The sequence below is a fragment of the Mastomys coucha genome, unplaced genomic scaffold (genome assembly GCF_008632895.1).
Source record: "Mastomys coucha isolate ucsf_1 unplaced genomic scaffold, UCSF_Mcou_1 pScaffold14, whole genome shotgun sequence".
Lineage (NCBI taxonomy): Eukaryota > Metazoa > Chordata > Mammalia > Rodentia > Muridae > Mastomys > Mastomys coucha.
The window spans coordinates 44,179,879-44,197,526 of NW_022196896.1; the positions used below are offsets into that span (position 1 = coordinate 44,179,879).

General features: G+C 42.3%; 1 protein-coding gene across 1 annotated transcript in view; it reads left to right on the top strand.

Annotated features, from left to right (window-relative positions):
* Positions 1-1,480: 1,480 nt before the first annotated feature.
* The window catches only part of Kcnb2 (potassium voltage-gated channel subfamily B member 2), a 475,981-nt gene continuing 459,813 nt past the window's right edge, over positions 1,481-17,648 (top strand). The window contains exons 1-3 of the mRNA XM_031366921.1: positions 1,481-1,527; positions 2,611-2,733; positions 4,332-4,558. The gene's annotated coding sequence lies outside the window, so the exon portion shown is untranslated. The remainder of the gene's footprint in view (positions 1,528-2,610; positions 2,734-4,331; positions 4,559-17,648) is intronic.

Here is a 17,648-nt window from a genome sequence, read left to right on the forward strand (position 1 = left end):
GGTTGTGGTGGTGGTGGTGATGGTGATGGTAGTGGTGATGATGATGATGGTAATGATTCTGATGATGATGGTAATGGTGATGGTGGTGGTGGTGGTGATAATGATCATGATGATGATGCTAATTGTGGTCGTGATGATGGTGATGATGAAAGTGTGTCTATCTTTAAAAGCTATCATAAAGATTAAACTAGCAAAGACCTGTAAAATATTCAGCCTAATGGCTGACATGTAACAACACTGGTAAAAATGTATCTGTTGCTGCATAACATAAATATTTAACAAAAATGAGATTCAAATCTGAGTGGGGATCCAATCATTGCTTGCCATACCCTATAAGAACATACTGAAATTTCAAATGCTAAATAATATATGTTTTAAATTCCCAGTTCATTGCTTTCAGAGCTCTGTACCACAATCCTTATGTTACAAAAAAAAAAAAAAAAAAAAAAAAAAAAAAAAAAAAAAAAAAAAAAAAAAGCTACTTATGTAGGCTGTCTAGAAGTAAGTTAAAGGGAGAATTCAAACCTGATACTTATATCCATCTTGTAACATTGAAAAATGTGTTGAAGCTTCTGGCATTTTTCAAAAAGTTCATGTTGAGAACAAGAACTGTTTTCTTAAACAATACACACACACACACACACACACACACACACACACACACACACATATAGTCATTCTGGAACTTATCTCTTCTTTTAAATCTTCAGAGGCCAGCCAAGAGTGTCTCAACTCTACCCAGGAACACTGGTGAGAAACATGTATCTTTGCATACAGACAGCTTGTTCATTCTCTACCCCCTTGCTGCATAAGTGAGTGTAGGATTTCAGAGACTGCCTGGGACCTTCAAAGTTTACCTATATTTTTATTTAGAAGGAAAAATTGAAGCCCATTAGGCTTCAGAGTATGGCAAATCCTTATTACCATACAAAGCTCCTGTTAACAATAAAACCCACAGCTGTATTTCCTTTTTCCATGCCCAAAGCTCAAGAGCATATTATGTTTTATACTGTGTATATGCAGAGATTTCCATACACTAGCATTATAATGTCTGAGGAAACACGTTTTCTACTTAAATTGTGTGTACTGATATACAGAAAGGTTATTTCAGGCTAACCTTATACTATATTTATTTATTTTAGTAGCTTATACAAGGGAGGCATTTTAACACTATACTAAACAATCATTTCTCCTCTCTAATATAATTTCATCATATCATAGGATGAATCTGAGAATCAGAAGTATCAGCAAAAGGAACACTTCTATAAATCTCAATAAAGATTAAATATGAGCTAAGGAGCAATATGAAAACATGCCCGGCTTTTCAATGACATCTTATTACATTTTCCTTTGGAGAACAAGTGGGACAAATGGAGATGTATTCACTGTACAGGTGTGAGCATGCAGTGCTAATGGATGCAGGAGTTTTTGCCTTGGGTGGAGCCCAGCATGGTGTCTGGGGAGAAGCCTCCTATAACTGCTGGTGCACAGTGCCTCCTTCTGTCTATGCCATGAACATATAAACTGGTGAGTATCCTAAGAAGTAGATCAGACCCATCTCCTAGACTCAGACTGTTTTCTTGTCACTGTACCTCAGACATACAGCTGGGACTAGAGGGGTAACCAAACTCGAGACAGTGCAGACAGAATCATTGGTTCTGGGCTCATATCACTTTCCCACTAAGCAAATGGAGTCTACATTCTCAAATCTAACCAAACTTTGGTGGAAATACTTTTAAATAGATTACCAAAGTTCTCACGAAGGTAAACAGTATTTCTGATATAGTCCTAACAAAGGGAATTTTTGTAATCACTCTTCAGTATATAAAAAGTTTACTGCATGGCTAGAATTTCAGTGTACCCAAAACAGTTGCTAAAATGTCTTTCTAGACTTAGCATCTTTTATAGATTCCATTCAACTGACAAATATTGAATGAACAAAAAAAAAAAAGCGTGAAATAAGCGTTCGCTGAATACATAGAGGGCATTGGGTTCCACTGAAGTAATGAAAACAATGGAGGGATTTTAAAGTCATTCCTGGGGGAACTCTCAGTTTACGATGATACAACAAAATACACATATGCCTTAAAACCCAGAAGGCCCAGTTTGTCTCTTTTAAAAGCTGGGGCAATATGCTCTGGATGTCTAAGAAGACTGGGATGGGGGTCACTGAAGAGTTAAGAGTACTAAATGGGCCTAAGAAGGTTTTGGTAATTTGGACCTGAGATGTAGAAGGAATAATCTAGGGGAAAAAAAAGAAACTAGAAGAAAGAAAAGAAAGAAAGAAAGAAAGAAAGAAAGAAAGAAAGAAAGAAAGAAAGAAAGAAAAAAAAAGGAAGAAAGGAAGGAAGAAAGGAAGGAAGGGGAAGGGAGGAGGGAAGAAAGAAAGACAAGACTAGGCGACACTGCTGCGCAGGCTCAGTGAGGGCTTCAGGGCTGTTCTGGAGACACGCTGTCTATAGAAAAATATAAACTGTATGGAAAGACTGGGGGCAAGGGAATGGACTTCCTGCAAGCTCCTGGACGCTTAGAGCTGGTGCTTGGGTGCCAGCCAGGTAATGATCAAGGTTTTAGAATCCAGGCATTCTTTTCTCTGTGTTCATACTTCAGAAGTCCCAAGGAGAGGGAAGAGGAGCCAAGGCAAGTTTCTTGATGGAGAATGATAGAGTTAGAAGAGTCCCCAAGTAAACATCCAGCAATGTCTGACAGCACAAAAAGATCACTCAGCACAAGGTAAGCCCTAGAGAGGTAGGAGTTCAAGATAGTGAATTCCGGAAGGCTACGCCAGTCATCCCGTTCATAGAACTAAACGAGATGTGTTTGAAACACAGTAGCTAGACAGTCTTGGCCATAAGTAATATTGGGGATCCCAACTTTAAATATATTCTCATGCCCCGAATTCTGTTCGAAGAGTGTTTTAAGTTATGTGTTTTCCTGAAAGACACACAACTGTTTTGACTGCTTAATCTTCCACCCATCAAGGTGCACCTATGTCAGGAATCTGCAGAGCCCAGGAATTTTGTTGAAGTTTATGGTCTTTATTACACTTCAAAGTTGGGAAGGGGCCTGGGGTATCCAGTCCATGGCCCTCTTTTGAAGGAAGAATTTGGCATAGTTATTCCCAACAATAAACAGACCACTAAAGCAAGTAAACTAGGTTTTGAATTGCACCCCTGTGGGAAACAAGAGTCGAAGTGGCCTTCCACAGTTTTAGCCTCAGACACAGAAAGGCCAGTGACTCCTGGATACTGTCCCGAATAGAGCTGGAAAGATATAGAAGTGAAGTCAGATTCCACCTGGGCTCCTTTTCATTCCAGGAACTTCTTTTATGGGAAAACACTCCGTGTCCCATCCTTCAGGAGCCATATGTCCTTATCCCAGTTCCCCATGGTGGAACAAGGAGCCCTGGTTCTGATCACTTAGGGGGGTCGGGCAGCGGGAGAGCACTGCAGATGGAAGAGAAAGGCCAGGAAATCCATGAAGCCGCGGGAGCATCTCGGCGGGCTTCCCAGAACTTCCCCTGCCGGGTATGTGGGGTGGCCGCCGGGCTGCGGACCCCTTGCCGAGTGTGTCTGTGTGCAAGCCATCAAGAGAGACAGGTGGGTGTGGAGCCCAGATTCAGGCGGCGGCGACAGCCGAGGGAGGATCAGGGAGAGGTGTGGGCGGCGCCCGATCGTCCGCGCCCAGGCCGCGCCCTGGGCACCGGGGGCGCTGTCGCCCGCCGACTGCACAGCTCAGGCGCCGCGAGGCCGAGCCTGGCGTTTCCCAGGAGGTGCCGGGCCAGTGGTGCATCCCCGCCACCCACCCCCGGGAGCCGCGTTTGTCTGGGAGCCGCGGGAGGAGGAGAAACGGAGAGAGGCGGCGGCGGCCGATCTGACCGAGGGTGCGTGGAGCGCGGGAGGCGGAGCGCGAGGAAGGGTGGCCGCGGGCGAGTGTGCGCGCCTGGCCGGAGAGCTGCGGGGCGGAGGACCCGCGCCCAGAGCGCCCCGCCTGGCCTGGCCCACTCGCGCGGAGCCTGAGTCGCTGCTGCACAGACACACACCCACTGAGCTCCACCGAATACCCCCGAGCACCCGCCGCCCCCGCTGGCCGCCGCCGCGCCTCGGGCAGCAGGATCCAGCCCCAAGTCCAGGGCTGGTGCAGCGCGCAAAGAACCCCTTGATTTTTCCCCCCTTCACTCCAGCCCTCTCTGGTCTGGGCGGCGGCGGCAGCGGCAGGGGGATAGGGTCTCCACGCGGGTTAAGAGGGGTGACGATCGAGGAAGATTATTGTTCTTTTTAAAGGATGCCTTCTCTTCTTCCCAATGCGGCTTCTGTGAACCTTCTTACTAGAGACTGCGAACCGGAGTGAGGGATGTAAAGAAGGAAGGAAAGCTGCCAGGAGCTTCAGCCAGCTCGGGAGACCCTCCTCTCTGTGGAGGGGAGGGGGGATTTCCAGCGACACATCATTGGCGAGAGGGACCTTTGCAAGAGAGGAGTCCTCTGAGGGAGCAGGGTATCCCCCTGTGGCACAGGAGCCAGAGCTGCTGGCTGAGCGGAGCTGGGTCTGTGGGAGCTAGGTAAGTGGCCCGGACATTGCTGCTCCTCAAGAGCTCTTCTTTAGAGATGCTTCACTGTGTCAGTCTAGTCAGACTTGAGTAGCAACTGGAATTGGAAACTGCCATATGGCGCCCAGTGGACTTACCAACAAAGCTGCCTGTGTTGTTAGCCCTGACAGATTATTAACAAAATGTTTCTTCCTGGTCGGGGAGACAAGCAAGTATGAGCCCCTGACAAGCCTGACTTGACCAAAAAGATGAAACTGTTGTATGTAAGAAAGCCCCGGTTGCCTTCTCTTCCTGATCCCTTGTTGGTAAATGTTACACTTGCACGCACGCACTTGTCGGACTAGACTTAGGGAGTGTGATATCCCTTGTGTGTGTGTACAGTCTTCACAATACAGAGACATACATGCGTTTTATTCCTCAGTGGTGAGCGGTCTTGGTTCCTTGGAAGGAGCTAGAACAGGTCTCTAAGGAAAGCACTCCAAGGCTTTTTCCAATACAATATGTCAAGGAGACTTAGGAATACAGTTGCCCTGAGTGGCACTGAAAGACACCATCTGCCCGAGACTTAAGGAACCTTTTCAAGAGAGTACCTTGCCATCTATTATCTCAGATAAAGAGCATTTGTTTGTATCCACTCATAGAAAGAGCCAATGTGCATAAACACGCCATTTATGCGACGATTATGACCTCACAAGTGTTTTGACAGTAAACAATAACACAGATAAGATTAATATTGGAAAATTTTAATATGCACAGGAAAGCATGGGGGTGATTGCATGCAGGTTCAACACTCCATCCAATCAAGTCATGCACTAACGTCAATATTTTAAATAGCACTTCACACTTCTAATTTTTCCTATTGATTGTTTGGGGTTTTGTTGACAATCTGATTTTTTTCAAGCCCAACTCAAAAAAAGTAATCATTTTGCTGTTATTATTTTCAAATGTCTAGCATTGTATAGGATAGACACCTCTGGATTATTCATCAGTGATAGCACATTTCATAGAATTAGCAAATAATCAATTTTGGTCAAATGTCTGAGTCTTACCTGTCAGTGACCCTTGGGAAAGAATTCAAAAAGAGAGTAATATGTTAAAATTGTTCATATCATAAAGTTATATCTATTTCATCCATTGGGTACTTGTGCAGGGTGCATTAATAAATAAAAAAAATTGTCCCACACTTATCCTTTAATATGTGAGTGAAACATTTAGAAATCTAGACTAGAGAATTCTTTGTGCTTAAAGTAGTCAGAAACATAACAGTTCAGTAGTTTGGCCCAATGTGAAGTTTTAGTTTGGCTGTTTCAGGTGCTATCAGTCTTCAGTGTGGGGCTCATTTGTGTGCCCAAAAAGACTCCCTGAGAATATTGATGATCCAGTATGTAAAGAACTCATTTACTTCTCCACTAAATGGGGAAGTCACCTCGAATTGTTTATATGCCTCTTCTTCATGGAGCACATCTGGGTTCAGGGCCGCTGCTCATGACAAACAGGGTTCCCTCTGGTGTGCTCTTCTCCTTTCTTGGGCACTACTCAGACTTTTGGAGAAATGGATGAGCCACTTGGCAGTTCTCTTTGTGTTCTTCTCCTTCAACCTTCAGCTTTCCCTTCCTAGCTTAGTGTCCTCCACTAAGTGTCCCTCTTACACAAACCATACGGGGACTCCAGAAAGCAACTCCGCCACCTGCCACTTGGCACCTTTGGCTGCATGCTGTGTCTCCATCCTCTTGTGCTCACCCCCTTTCCTGAAGAGAGTCTACCTGTGTCTCACTGGGACCTGTTTTCAGATCCACTTCACCCATGTCCCATGCTTACGTTCTCCACGTATATTCGTCCTCTGACTGGTCACACAGACAGGAGGCTATCACCTCATCAGTGCTTTTGACTTGGCTCTCAAAGCTTCCTTGCTGATGTCTGGGGGTGGGGGTGGGGTATGGAACAAAGCCTGCTCTTCTAAGATGCTCAAGAATGAGATTGCTAGAACTATGCAGGACGTGGGTTCAATCACATTTTTGGCAACATAAAAGCATATCTGATCAGATTTTTAGTAGACTATCTGAATGTTTAAAAATGTCCAAGTCTATGGAGCACTGAAAAGTCTATGGAGCACTAAGTTTGCTTCTTGAGAAAAAAATGCATGACTTTTTACTGATTTTGTACAGAGATCACAGTACCTGTATACATCTTATAAAAGTAGATCATATATTCCTAGCAATCTAGGAAACCCACAAAATATACTTCATTCCACCCCCAGTTCATGTCTTTTCTATGATTCCTTAAAACTACCATCTTTTATCAACTAGTTCCTAAGATGAAATTGAAGTTTCTGGGACGTTGCCTCACGCATATTCTAAGCTAGACAGCGAAGGCTGGGCTGCATGGTTTCCTTCAGATTAGGCATTATAGTTCCTTAGAGTCACACAGTCACCAGGTCACATTTACACAAAAGCAAAATGCTTCCTGCTTTCACAGGGCCTTCAGAGGCAAGTAATGTAGGGATGGCTTATATGTGAGTTTTTTGAAGTTCTGAGTATTTTTTAAGGTAAGACTTTATGGTCACATTACTCCCAGGGTGCTAAAATCATCTTTACAGAGCAGAGCAGCTTTGAGAATTCTTTACTCATGGTCCACAGGTATCTTATCTCCAGAGACTAGAGGAAATAAGTATATATTTCTTCTCTTCCTTCATAGATATATAGTGTTCCTAGCTCTTTATTAAGGTGTGCTCTGTAAGGAAGAAAGCCAACTGTGTCACGAAGGGTCTTTGGATCCATTTGAGCCAAGCCGATGCTGCAGCCTCTTTAAAATGTCTTTGCCGTAGGCTGAATTGTATCTGATTTTACTCTGCAATTTAATAACATAAAGGTACGGAACTATCTTGTCTGTTAATTGGTGTAATGCGTATTAAGTATAAGAAGATTGCTGGATCAGAATGTGGCACAGGCCTGATGCATAGAAGACAGCCTCTGCCCCCAGCTTTTAAAGCAGAAGGGAGAAAGACAAAAATAAAACTCTTGCATTCTTAGCTAAGGAATCTGTTTCAGTTCAAAACGACAGATATCTTGCATGTAGAAGCACATCTCATAATTTCATACTTAATAAGTTAATCAAAACAAACTCATGATCAAGGTTATGAAAATTTGTCACAAGCTATAAATTTAGAACTTCTCAGGAAATCCTATCATCAACAACACTAAAATTTTACTAAATGTTTCATTTTAGACTTTTAGAGAACATGAGAATATTTTCACCATAAATAAGAATATTTATTTTATCTTCTTTAAATGAATAAAATACTTGATAGGCCATACTTAGTTGAGCCAGGTACTATCTTAAACATATTGAAAATACTTTTTCAGTCTTACACTCTCCTTATGGGGAAGCCATAACTAATGCCCTTTATATACAAACATGAAAACTAAAATTCACAGGTTTTTCCTGCCTAAAGTCATACAGGAATGAAATGGAGAAGTTTGTCTGAAGTCATTTTGGGTTCAGGAACACTGTGACCCACTTTGATATTAGGACATATTAAGAAGGAGAACCCTACCTATGTAGGAAGTGTGTTTTCATTTCTTGATTCTTTTGGAGCTGTGTATTCTCTCCAAGGAGAGCATTAGTTCTAAGGATAGAGGGAGGCTTGGGAAGACCAAATTCAAGGGCATCTTTTTGTTTTCTTAATTCAAGAGAAACCCATCTCTCACCTACCCTTATCCCCAGTAAATGTTCACTGTATATCTGACAGAAGAAAATAGCTTAGTTTTAGGTTGACTTTCAGATTGTGGTGGGGGCAATCCAAAGAATGCTAACATTGTTAGGCAGCATTGTGCTTATAGTGGCCCCTGGAAGTTTGGGACTAGGTGAGAGTTTCCATGTGTAAAGCACTTCCGAGAATACACATAGGATGCAGTGCATATAAGAGGCAGCATGGTGATTCAGGCCTGCCGTCCTAATGATGGAGAGGTCAGACAGGAGGGTTCCTACCAGCCTTCTAGAGGAACAACACCAAATCTGGTCTCTGTCTTCAGTAAGTGCACTCTCACACCATGATACGCATACAGTAACAAAATGCAAAGGTGCCCGACACATTGACTTGAGTGGTGGGTTTCTCATAGCAGGCCAATTGTAGGTCTAAGTTTTGTGAATTATTTTTAATGTATCATAATATTACAGATATTTTAAGTTACATATTTATGCTTCAAAATTATTGTATTCAAAATATAAGTCACTTATTAATATCCTAATCTTTAACTTTGCAAAATATAAACCCTATATGTGATGGAAATTGAAGCATAGTCTCCCAACAGATTCTGTCCAGTGCATTCTTAGAATGCCTGTTTCTGAACACAGCTAATAACAGTAATTATGGGACTGCAAACAAATTCTACTTTGAAATATTTGTCGAGAGAACTTAAATAATATTTGAGGCAAAGTTCTTTTTAAGTAGCCACTGCTTCTGTTTATGTAGAAAATGCCATCTGGCTTAAGTTTGAAGGATAAAATGATTAAATATTGTTTGCAAGATGCCATAGAATCAAATATTTGGATTCTTCTTCGTGATTGATTGACAATTCTGTTTTTCACACAGATGTGTCTCCTAGACTGGGTGATTCAGTACATACAGTTGTCTGTTAGCTGGCAGTTGGCTTGTAGTATAAAAGTTCACTTTAAAACTTACATTTTTCCATAAAAAACAGTCTTAAGTGATGTTCAGGTCCTCAGACAAATTTAAAAAAGCCTTTTAAATCAATAATGTACCCGAAGTACAAAACTGTTAGTAGTGAGATCCATGGCCATTTATTTAAATAATGTGTATTCACTTTTCCAGATGAGACCCTTTGGGGGATACCAAGGTGGGTACTCTACTATCCAGACCCACAAGGATGGGGTAGGTGCTGGAGAGCGCTATGCACAAGGAGCTCTGAGTTTTTTCGATTTGTCTGGGCAGAGCATTGACTAAGTCACTCACAAGTCTATCCTGAGGGCAATGCCTTTAGGATTTGCAACTGCTCTGTCATCCTGAGTGTTCTCCTGGGTTTCTCCTCTGTGCTGAGTCCCTTGTAAATGAGTGAAAGACATCATGCACTCTCACACAGAGGCAGAGACATAAATCCCCACAGTACCATTCATGACCTTACTGGGTGGCATGGCAATCAGCTGAGGAGCTACATTACAGAAGGATCCAGGGTAAGGAAGTGCAATTTCTTTGAATTATTCCATATAGTTAGAGCCATGGCTCTGTCTTCAGTAAGACCAAGTTTCTTTTCTTTCATGGGCAGGATTCTGCAATGCCCCCTTTGCTACTGGGAAATGAAATTTATGTATAACATAACATGTCTGCACATATACTTTAATATCATTTGTAATAGAAAATGCAGATAGAAGGGCCAAGATCTGCAGGGGAAACAGTGGGTATGGTGATGTGTTTGCTCAGCTCAATATGGACAGAAGATAGAACTGAGGAGAACTACTGAACGTTCAGATGACTAGAGGAGAGAATTGCAAATAAAATAACACGGAAAGAAAGTAATGTTCTCTCTCGGACAATGCAGACACTTGTATATTTGCCATTTTAGAACAGGGGTGAGATAAACACTCTCTAACCATGACAACTGTATGCTGTAAATAGATGTGGGTTTGCTACAGTAGTAAACCAGTTAGCCCGGACAGTGTTACATAAGGTGACACAGTCTTTCAACATGGTGAACAACTCTTGCTGATGTCCCACATGTAGTCATTACTTTCCTAGAAAACTCCTCTGTAAAAACATAGAATTGGAATACACTGACATCGACATCATGAGCACAGCTTTGCATATGGAGGTGTCCAGGAGATGTGTGAACATCTGCAGGACATAAAACAGGCTTTCTGCACACATGGCTGAGTTTCGTGTGTTCTAGTTCTGGACAGTTTTACAGAACCAGCAGCATAGGCACTGTATCTTGACTTTCAGAAGCAGTTGTTGTGCCTGTCTCTTCCCATTAGAGGAAGCTACTGTGGTTCTAATGCATGGCTGGCTGATTTCAGAGTGAAACTCTTAAGGTTTTTATTTTTTTAAAGCCTTCTTATTAGTTTGAGAACTTCATACAATGTATTTCAGTCATATTTGCCTCCTCCCCCAATTCCTCCCAGGTACCCCTCCTTTCCTTATCCAGAAACTCACTCTTGTGTGTTCTTATCCAATGTCATAAATATACTTTTGGGTGTATGGCCATCCACTCGAGGATAGTTAACCCACCAGGTAGACATACCCTTAAAGCTGACAGACTATTCCTCTCCCAGCAGCTATTAACTCTCAGAGAGGAGTGGACATTCATGTCCATCTCCCCTCTCCATGCTGAGGTTTTTTTTTCTGACTTGAGCTTGTACGTGCTTTTACAACCTCTGAGTTCATATTTGCAACTGCCCTGTTGTGTCTGTAAAATGCTATTTCTTGTACTCATACACTGCGTCTGGCTCTTGCAACCTTTCTTCTGCCCTTTCTGAAGTGCTTCCTGAACCTTTGAGGGTGGGGAAGTGATCCAGATGTAAGCTGAGTGGGCCACACTCTCTCTATCTCTGCTCCGTGACCAGTTGTAGGCCTCTGTTCATCTTTGTCTACTACAACCAGAAGCCTCTGCGATGAGTTCTGAGAGATGCACTAATCTATGCACTAATCAAGGCTTTTCCGTAAGATGAGTTTCATGACTGGCTAAGTAATAAGCAAAGTAGACAATAACAAGATCAAAACACACACCTTGCTAAACACTCCAGACAGGCTGATAGTATGTACAGTTTGCAAAGATGGCTGGTGGGGGTGATCTGAGCATAGCTGTCAGAGTCTCATCTCCTATGTGGGAGTGTCAGACAAGCCTTCACAGATGAAGTGACGTTTTTTTTTTTTTTCAAAAGATGAGTCAGCGTTCTCCAGGTGGAGAAGGAGGCAGATGGAACATGGTCTAGGCAGAGGGAACAGCATTTGCAAAGCATGGTCAGGAAAAGAGCTGGCTGATGATTGGCTCAGTAGGGTAGGAAGCTGATGCCAGAGGAAGCAAGTAAAGCCATCAGAGTGCTGTATGCCATCTGAAAACTTCAGATTTTATCCCACAGGACAGGCTATTGGAGCAACTGAAATTTAAACACAAAAATCCCCTCTTTGTTTTAGGGACAATTGTCTAAACTGGAGTTTTGAGGTGGTTGAATTACGAGAGATAAGATGGATGCCTGGAGACTAGCATGCTTTTGTAGAATACAGGCAGGATAAGATCAAGAACTTACTTTAAACAGGGTTGGAAAGAAGGGGAGGAATATGTAGGTTTCTTCATTTCCTTTGGGCCAGCTTTGAGTTTCTTTGACAGTGAAGATCCCTCAAAATCTTCCTAGGTCATGTATGTATTTGTTTTCTGTTTTCCTACTACCACAAGGAGCACCATTTTATTTGTATATTATTTGAACCCCATTTTATTTCTCTGCACATGTCTCAAATACTCAAATTTCTAATGATTACTGTGCTAGTTAAAATTATTCTTGCTGTGATGAAGCATCATAACTGAAAGCAACTTGTGGAGGAAAACATTTATTTGGCTTACATGTACACATCACTGCTCATCATCAAAGGAAGTCAGGACAGGAACTCAAGCAGGGCAGAAGCCTGGATCCAGGAGCTGAGGTAGGGCCATGGAGGACTGCTATTCCTCAATTACTTATCCTGGCTTGCTCAGCCTGCTTCCTTATTAGAACCCAGGACCACAAGACCGGAGATGGTTCCATTTACAATTGACTGGCTCTCCCCCATCAATTACTAACTAAGAAATTGTCCTACAGGTTTGATTACAGCCCAATCTTATGGAGGCATTTTCTCAATTGAAATTCCCTCCTCTCCTCTGGCTCAAGCTTGTGTCAAGTTGGCATAAAACTAGCTAGCACAGTTGATGTATACTGAGAGGCTCTTGTTACTTTGCCCATTTGGGAAGAGCTAGTGGGTATCTGTCATCCAAAACTCCCTGCAGGCTCTTCCTCTTCTTTAGAACTCCTGATATAGTGAGCTGTTTCAGATTTTTAAGGTCTTACTTTCTAGACTTTGGCTAAATCCCCTGTTTGTGTTACAAATTAGCAATTCCTTGCCAAGGCCATTGCACATAATAAGGAGCAACCACTGTATACTAACTTGTAATCATTTCCTGAGGAGTTATAGGTGGTCCTTGGAGTTTCTACAGTTTTGCTAGAACAAAGCAGAGGCCACAGGCTATGGCGTTCTGTATTTATTTCCTCTCTGATGACCAGTGCCATAATATTTAGATTTTTGTAAAGGCTGTACTTCCAGTCATGAGACCAATTTCAATTTCAGATTTAAGTAGACTAATGATAATGGCTGAAAATAACACTGAATGTAGCTATTTAACATGACATATATTTCTCTAAAAGTTAAATGAAGAGAATGAGGAGATGAGAAGGAAAGGGTAAAGAATGAGAGTGTCATCAGAGATAGAAGCAGGGACAGCAATAGGTAGATAGGAAGATAGATAGATGGATAGATAAAAAGATAGATAGATAGACTGATTGATTGATGATAGAGAGATAGTGATAGATGATAACTAGATAGATGAGAGATAGCCAATCAGTCTCAAGTACTTCTTAAATTCCCTGACTTAGATGAAAGCATTTTAGAGGCTACACTACTAATGAATATTTTTAAACAACCCCAACCTAGGTGGGTGGGGGTTGAAAACTAAATCCTTGACTCAATGGGAGCTCCTCAGTGACAAGTCTCTGAAATGAAGGCAAAGCGTGAAGTTAGGCACGTAGCCATCTAGGCTGTGCCATTATCTTCCTTGAAAATAAATTAGAGGGAAATCTGTGTGAAGTGAGGTCAATTACTAGTTAACCTGTGCTTTGAGTGGCACACCAAATACTCCTGTTTTCTCATTGGCTCTCTTCCCAGACCTCTGGGACATGTTCCTGTGGGACACATCTTCCTTCATTCTCTAAAGCCTCACTATTATAAGACTGGTGTGTAGCAGACTCTGGCTGGGTGCTTTGGGATAAAGGATGGTAATTATCTCACAGACAAGAAACTAATTCTAATTAAATATTAGATGCCATTGCTCCTGCGGTGTATTGTAGCATGTCTTAACACAAGGGCTCCTCCGACACCAGCCATTTGCTATCTCTCCCTTCCTGCAGATCCTTCCTCCTCTCCATCCAGAGCTATACCACCGTCCTTTGTCAACATGCCAGTGGATGACTCCAAAAGTCAGAGGTAGTTTATTATGCAGAACAATTTAACTCCTGTTTGTCTCACTTTCTCAAGGACACTTGGTTCTAATAGCAGAACAATCTACTGTGGGTTCTTTCTTAATTTATTTTCTGAAACAAAGAAGCAGTTCTTATTTGTAATGTTTCATATAGCCTCTCATTTAAAATTATAGGCAGCTTTTAAGAAACTTGGGCTCAGCAAATATTTATTAGGTACTTTTCAGATAGGAAGCACTCTGCTAGGTCACAGGGTTAAACAAGCTGAGTTTTACCTTCGTGGGGGTTCCTGTCCATCCGAAAGCAAGCATGGGCATTCTAGTCCTCTTTTCGTACTGGTTGTAGTGACCCTGATCTAAGTCCAAACCATTGATGCTTCTCTGGATCATAAACTGCTTTGGTAGGAAAGGTGAAGATCTGATTGTGGGCTGCAATGTGCAGCACTGGGAGAGTTGAGGCACCATGCCACCATCATTTTCCAGAGTGGACCCTAGGACTTAGCTGTCTGAGTCTTGGTCTAATGTCTCCTATTTGAACAGTCAATATGAGCTTGCCCTACAAGGAGGTAAGAGAGATATGGATAATGTGACATCTTGGAAATGTGGGACAAAGGACACTTGGCAAGCTTCACCATCAGACACTGCACTTGCAGAGGATGGCAGGGTGTCCTGCTGAGTGGGGTAGGGTAGCAGAGCAGCCAGTGCTGGGGGGTTACACAGATAGGATAAAAATGGCCATGATTCCAAGCGCTCTGCTTTGCAGGAGCCTAACGCTTAGGAGAAGCCTCTCTTGAGTAGGTTTCAGGCTCCACCCATTTTCATTTATCAGAAAAACCGATCAGTAGGCTGGCACTCTGGAAGGGATTCAGTAGAAAGCTCCATTTCCTTTGCCATCACCATGTAATCAATCTGTCTTTCTTGGACTTCCTCTATAACTTACTCACAGGGAGTCTTGCTTTTCTTACCATTTTAATTAATTCAGTACTTTGTATATTTAATGAATATGAAATGTGAGCACATCGTTCTTAGATTCTTTTTGCCTTTTCTTCCTTTTCCTATCTATAAACTACCAAGCCAGAGCTCTGTAGTCTGACACTCATGTACTCTTTACACACTTCTTACCAAGGACTAAGGTGTTCCAGGAACCTAGAAGGCCTTAGAGTGTGACAGGGGCCCAGGGTCTAGCACACTTGAAAATGAAGATGGGCAGTAAATCGGAATACAAATCCAGATGAACCCAAGCTTAGTGCTTCCAAGACAACTCCACTCACCACCCTCTCTTGGTCACCCACTCTCATAATCGATCCTTCCCCCACCCTCCTCTCCTGGGTATCCCTCTACCCTAGCACTTCAAGTCTCTGTGAGGATCGGCACTTCCTCTCCCACTGAGGCCAGACAAGGCAGCCCAGCTAGTAGAACATATCCCACAAACAGGTACTGGCTTTTAAGACAGCCCCCACTCCAATTGTTCAGGACCCACATGAAGACCAAGCTGCACATTTGCTACATATGTGCAGGGACGCCTAGGTCCAGCCCCTGGATGTTCTTTGGTTGGTGGTTCAGACTCATTTAAAGGACAGAACTTCTGTCTGCATCGAGAACAGAGCTCAACATCAAAGCCACAGAGGAAGGTTTGCGGTAGAGCTCTCCTAGAGGATGGCAAGGTTCTATGTCTGTGCTTCCCAGCATGGTGATCACCAGCCACACAAGCTATGAAGTAGCTCAATTCTGACTTCTGACACCAAAAAATGGAACTTAAATCTTACCTAAATTGAAGGAGCTATAGTGGCTAGTGGCCATCCTAGAATATTAGTGCCTAGACTGTAATTAGCATAAGTTAATTAGGAAGCCCAAGTTTCAAAAGCAGTAGTATTTACAAAAAATGCTGGCCTTCTTTTACTACACTTGGACATGGCAGCTGTTTCTGGAAACCAGTGCCTGCTTTGGCTCAGATGATCTCCAAGGTACCTCCTAAGGAAGGAACCTCAGGGCAATTGTTCTTATTTCTAGCCATAGAAATTGCTGTTTTGATGGTATTTCCTGCACTCTGCAACATGCACAAAATGTAGACAAATGCAGGGTGTTATCTTTTTAAATATTTGACTCATGTGGCCCTGAATGTTTTCTCAAGCCCAGATGTTCTGACCAGGTTGTGTGTGTTGGGGGAGAGTTCGGAGAGGGGGCAGTCCCCTCTCCTTCTCTCTTCTGTTCACACTTCCTAAGTTCTAAAGTTAACACAAATAAGTCACTGTGTCCTCTAACAGGTTCCCTTTCTTTGTCATATTGATTTCTTTTCTCCTGTGCTTATTTATAAAACACGTTTATCAGTTTAGTTCAGTAGCAAAGAGGACAACAACAACAACAAAATGCAAACTATGTGGTGACTTGGTTCACACACATGCACACATACACATACCTACACACACACATGCATTTTGAAGCTTTAAAAGTACTCTTGGGTCAGGCTCTTGAATTCTTTTTCTACTCCTTTCATGTACAATAACATTCTCCTGAAATGACCCTTGAAGAAGAGTGTTGTGTCTAGAAGGGAGATTGTGGACTAGGATGATAAGGTAACTTCTAAAAAGGGATTCTATCTTGATTCCTTCATCCTCAGCCTGAAAAAAATGGGTCCAGGGGCTTTCATACTGAATCTCTCCAGTTCATAAAATCATGATTATTAATCAGAACATCATTAAATATTAATTTACTTTTGAGATAAATCTCATTTTAAATTTGGAATCCTCGCTTTTTCTAAGTCCAAAGAGGGCATTTTCATTAGGCTTTATGGAAAGAGTGCACAGAGAAAGCTAAGAAGCCAGTAAAACTCCACTTCTTGAAATTACCTCTGGCTTCACCGGAGCAGTGAAACACTCGCCGTTCAGCATAATAAATGCAGTGTGCAGTCCCATGCTAGTGGCTACCGTTCAGCAAGAGCCTCTGTAGACATTTTAGTCTAAGCAGCTGTTTTCTTGCTAGAATTTCACAACATTAAGAATGTAATGCTTAATAGGTAGTAGGTACTCAATATCTGTCGAATGAACTAATGAACAATACCTCAAAGAATTTAAAAACCAAGCTGTAGCTAACTTTGTGGCTTCCATAAATAAAGGTGTTACTGGAAAGAGTCCCCTCTTCCCTTGGAGCAATGTGCTTAAATTAAGGGGAGAGATTACACCCAACTTCAGTATAATCAGTCCACAATATCATGTGCACCCGTACAACACAGGCCAGAAGCACGGACACGTGCTCTATGCAGTGGTCTAACAGCGACTTCTCCCAGGGTGTCTCCTTTGAATGGAATGAGCCGTAATATCTGAGTAACACATTGATTTGGAAGGAAGACTGGAAATGAGAAGGGAGGGAGTCATGGATGCAAACCAGCATTTTTTAATTTATATTTCATGTTCCTTTCCCAGTCTACCACTGAAAAAGTAGAGACAATTGAAGCATGTTGAAGCCAGAATCATCAATAATTATGCTCAGCCAGCTTAGCATGTCTGTAGGTTCAGCTGTGTTTGAATTAGTCACTCTATTCTCGTGTTACACTTTCCCTAACTCACTGTTTATAATTTATACTTATTTGTGGACTCAGAGATTATAAGGTCTAGTGAGCAGAGTAGCCTTGGGAGCCTTGGTTCTAGCTCTCCTTCTGAATAGCTCTTGGGGGATGATGCTATTTCCTGTCTAAGTTCTTTGAATTTCTAAACATTTTAACATTAAGAGAACACATTTTCAGATATGTCTTGAGCATAGGAATTAAATATTAAGACTGTTGCTGGAGAGAGTGGCTACATATCTTATTTTTTTTTTCTTTTAGATATTTTCTTTATTTACATGTAAATTTCTCCTTTCCCAGTTTCCCCTCC